Source organism: Pseudochaenichthys georgianus, chromosome 10, assembly GCF_902827115.2.
Source record: "Pseudochaenichthys georgianus chromosome 10, fPseGeo1.2, whole genome shotgun sequence".
Taxonomy (NCBI): Eukaryota; Metazoa; Chordata; class Actinopteri; order Perciformes; family Channichthyidae; genus Pseudochaenichthys; species Pseudochaenichthys georgianus.
The window spans coordinates 40,851,342-40,856,559 of NC_047512.1; positions in this window are offsets into that span (position 1 = coordinate 40,851,342).

The following is a 5,218-nucleotide window of genomic DNA, read 5'->3' on the forward strand; positions in this document are numbered from 1 at the left end:
ACACACACACACACACACACAATAAATAAACCTTCCATTTGTACAGAAATGGATTAGGTGGTTTGTGCGAGTGAAGCATCATGGTTACTGGTTTAGAGTCAAGCCTCAATCTCCAGAGTTGAGACCGAATTCAATGATTGTTCACCATTCATCCCTTTGGTTGGGTGGTGCCCCAAGTTCAAAGCTTGGACTTTGTGGAAACACAGATTGCATTCCTAATATGAAAGTAATCATTGCAAATAAAGTGCTAAAGATAATCATTTTAGGTGATCACACATTCAGCTTCCCTACAATCCCTGGAACTTACCCGGGGAGACCCTGTCTGCTCCCTGCCCACCGACTGCCACTGGGGGGCCACAGTCACCACAGCTTGGTGCAGACGCAGGAGACGAGCAGAGGACCGGGACACCAGATTGTGAGCGACCACAAAATGTCTTTCCATGTCCTCCTCATCCTGGCGGCCCTGGAACAGCCACTTGAGGCCGGGGTTAAAGGTTCTGAGCAGGGTCTCGGCTCGCTGCAGGGAGCGGCACAGGGACCTCTGAGACCAGGAACCTGCAGAGGAGTGAACATATTCGGAGGTCACAGTATGCTGAACATGCATTGTATTTGCTGTTAGTTTAGCCTGGTTACGTGTGTTGACTTATTGTGGACTAACTGATCAAACATTATACTTTAGCATGTAGTTCATTGTGTACAAAACGAGTATATGTATTTTTCTGCTGGATCCTGCTCCGCTGTTCTTCCAGCAGCATGCATGTACATGCCGACTGCTCAATCTGGAGCTATAGCATGTATGCACTGTACCATTAGTGATTCCTTCCTCGGTCACCATGCAGGGACTGCATCTTGTCTGAAAGACACAAAGGGCAAATTCCAAAAACAAATATTGACAAATACACTGAACAAAAATATAAATGCAACACTTTTGTTTTTGCTCCCATTTTTCATGAGATGAACTCAAAGATCTAAAACATTTTCTACATACACAAAATAACCATTTCTCTCAAATATTGTTCACAAATCTGAAAAAAATCTGTGATAGTGAGCACTTCTCCTTTGCCGAGATAATCCATCCCACCTCACAGGTGTGGCATATCAAGATGCTGATTAGACAGCATGATTATTGCACAGGTGTGCTTTAGGCTGGCCACAATAAAAGGCCACTCTGAAACATGCAGTTTTGCTTTATTGGGGGGGTCTGGGGGGGGTCCGAAAACCAGTCAGTATCTGGTGTGACCACCATTTGCCTCACGCAGTGCAACACATCTCCTTCGTAGAGTTGATCAGGTTGTTGATTGTGGCCTGTGGAATGTTGGTCCACTCCTCTTCAATGGCTGTGCGAAGTTGCTGGATATTGGCAGGAACTGGAACACGCTGTCGTATACGCCGATCCAGAGCATCCCAAACATGCTCAATGGGTGACATGTCCGGTGAGTATGCTGGCCATGCAAGAACTGGGATGTTTTCAGCCTCCAGGGATTGTGTACAGATCCTTGCAACATGGGGCCGTGCATTATCATGCTGCAACATGAGGTGATGGTCGTGGATGAATGGCACAACAATGGGCCTCAGGATCTCGTCACGGTATCTCTGTGCATTCACAATGCCATCAATAAAATGCACCTGTGTTCGTCGTCCATAACATACGCCTGCCCATACCATAACCCCACCACCACCACCATGGGCCACTCGATTCACAACATTGACATCAGAAAACCGCTCACCCACACGACGCCACACACGCTGTCTGCCATCTGCCCTGAACAGTGAAAACCGGGATTCATCCGTGAAGAGAACACCTCTCCAACGTGCCAGACGCCATCGAATGTGAGCATTTGCCCACTCAAGTCGGTTACGCCGACGTCAGGTCGAGACCCCGATGAGGACGACGAGCATGCAGATGAGCTTCCCTGAGACGGTTTCTGACAGTTTGTGCAGAATTCTTTGGTTATGCAAACCGATTGTTGCAGCAGCTGTCCGAGTGGGTCTCAGACGATCTTGGAGGTGAACATGCTGGATGTGGAGGTCCTGGGCTGGTGTGGTTACACGTGGTCTGCGGTTGTGAGGCCGGTTGGATGTACTGCCAAATTCTCTGAAACGCCTTTGGAGACGGCTTATGGTAGAGAAACGAACATTCAATTCACGGGCAACAGCTCTGGTGGACATTCCTGCTGTCAGCATGCCAATTGCACGCTCCCTCAAAACTTGCTGTGCAGGTCACATGACCCATCAGAGCGTCACTGAAAACAGCTGCTGCACTGAAGAACGTTAAACCCAATCTATGAGCAGCCTGGGGCATACTGCCCTCTGGGTCCCTCCCACAATGTCTATTACCATATAATAAACACATAAACAAACACTAATATATCAATACAAATAAAAGGAAATAAACATCATCTTTTAAATAGTAAATGTCAAAAAAGTACTAACCTGCTCCTTTTCTAGGCAGAATGCCTCAGAATTCTCCTGGTCTGAAAGGAAGAGACACAGAACACACAATCATCAAAACATTTCAAACCAAGAGAGCAACGCGTTGACAGCATCACCATCGCAGACATGTGCATGCAGAACATGAGGTCCGTGGGCTTGGGCTGCTGTAAATGTCTGGTTCAAACATACGGCCATGTTGCACTGCAACAAGACAACGTGGGGGCCAGGAACCTTTGCAAACAGACTGAGGATGCTTCTTGTGTTAGTCCCACAGTTCCTAAAGAACCATCATGTTTAGTAAAGTGATGATGTAACTGTTTATCTGACTGCAGGGATATTTCTTTTATGGGTCCTACTACTCCTTTGTGTTCGAACCAGTAGCCTATTTGATTATTTTGGCAGGGGTTATAAGTCCAGCACCGAGGATATTTACTGTGTGGATGCAAACCAAATGATTAACATCAAGGTTATAATTGTGTGAGTCTCAGTCAAGTAGAGATGATCGCCAACAAGCTGCTGTGACCAATATGTCTTAGGTCAACATATGATGTGGATGTATAACCACAGTGTGTGTGTGTGTGTGTGTGTGTGTGTGTGTGTGTGTGTGTGTGTGTGTGTGTGTGTGTGTGTGTGTGTGTGTGTGTGTGTGTGTGTGTGTGTGTGTGTGTGTGTGTTAGGGCTGCACGATTTTGGGAAAAAATCTAATTGCGATTTTCCTGACAAATATTGCGATTGCGATTCGAATTGCGATATTTATTTTTAAGCGACCCAATGGAAGTTTATTGTAAAATGCGGCCATAACTCCGGCTAGGAAGGTCGTATCAACATACTCCTGTCTCTAGCACCCCGCAGCCTGAGCTACGAGTGAAAGAACTAAACTTACATGAAACTTCCGTTGGGTTGCTTTAAAGTCAAGCTTCAGTTAAAGATTCACCCTTTTAGATGTAGAACATGTGATGGAGCATTACTAACCTGACCCAGATGGTTTGTTTCACCAAACTATCTAGGAGAGCTCCCTTGGAAGCCATTTGCAAAGGGCAGGCACTTTCAAAAGCACTTGGCAGGTGATTGGACCAATCTGTCTATCACCTTCTATCATGGGCCACTTCTGATTGATTAACAATGGCTGGTACATGTGGAGCACAGCACTTCTGATTGGTGTGGATGACTGACACACAAGAAGAAAAAGAAGAAAAAAAATGTAAAAAAAATTGTTTAAAAAAAAGTTTAAAAAAAACGCAGGCTTTGCGATTTGATAATCGCATCATCTCGAATCGCGATTTCGATTTAAAATCGATTAATCGTTCAGCCCTAGTGTGGGTGTGTGTGTGTGTGTGTGTGTGTGTGTGTGTGTGTGTGTGTGTGTGTGTGTGTGTGTGTGTGTGATCACCTGTCAGCCCTGCCTCTCCAGGGTCTCTCAGTATCTCTGGGTTGTTGTGCTCCATCCACACAGTGCAGCTAAACTGTGAACAGACAGCACTGACATCTTTACTGAATCATAACAGGACACATTCCTCATATTCTGGACATATGTCAGCCATGTGTAACACTAAATGTACTTTATAAAACTAACACATCAATGAAATCAGTCACTGTCACTTCTTTAATTTTATATTTGTCATATCTGTTTTTTCATATCTATCTTTACTTAAATACTTTCTATCATATCAGGGTTTCCCACACATAGACTATACTTGGGCGGCCGTCCAGGTATATTAACGGCCGTCCAAGTATATTTCGCGACCCATTTAGTTTTTAGTTTTATAATTTATTTGTATTCGTCCGTGACCACGACGCCATCTGCGATCGATTAACTTGTGGACAATGATCCCTCGCTCTACGCTTCCTGTACCCAGTCCCGTACAGGCCATCGGGAGGACCGGGGGGTTTCCCGATGGTCTGTGCCTCACACAGGGTGACTGGCTGTCTACATGATGTGGCCTGCCTCACACAGGGTGACTGGCTGTCTACATGATGTGGTCTGCCTCACACAGGGGGACTGGCTGTCTACATGATGTGGTCTGCCTCACACAGGGTGACTGGCTGTCTACATGATGTGGCCTGCCTCACACAGGGTGACTGGCTGTCTACATGATGTGGTCTGCCTCACAAAGGGGGACTGGCTGTCTACATGATGTGGCCTGCCTCACACAGGGTGACTGGCTGTCTACATGATGTGGTCTGCCTCACAAAGGGGGACTGGCTGTCTACATGATGTGGTCTGCCTCACACAGGGTGACTGGCTGTCTACATGATGTGGTCTGCCTCACACAGGGGACTGGCTGTCTACATGATGTGGTCTGCCTCACACAGGGGGACTGGCTGTCTACATGATGTGGTCTGCCTCACACAGGGGGACTGGCTGTCTACATGATGTGGTCTGCCTCACACGGGGTGACTGGCTGTCTACATGATGTGGTCTGCCTCACACAGGGTGACTGGCTGTCTAGACTCTATAACATGATGTGGCCTGCCGACATGGCCACTGTCATACAGATCATAAATCAAAGCCCTTGAATGATTGGTCTCTGTGTGTCATTCAAGCTCGGGATAAGCTCAGCTCAGGTGAGGCAAAGGACTCTCTGAGTGTTTAGATAGTTAACTTAGTCTAAGTTCTCAGTGGGTCTCAAACGGTTTGGTCATCATTTATGTAAACACATATTTCCATTTGAGGGTGTCAGTGTTTCTTCATATTGGATATGTTATTGGTTATGGCCTTGATTTTATGATTATTGAAATGTATACAGTTCTGTTTCATATAGGTGTTCCCATATATCTAGTCTCT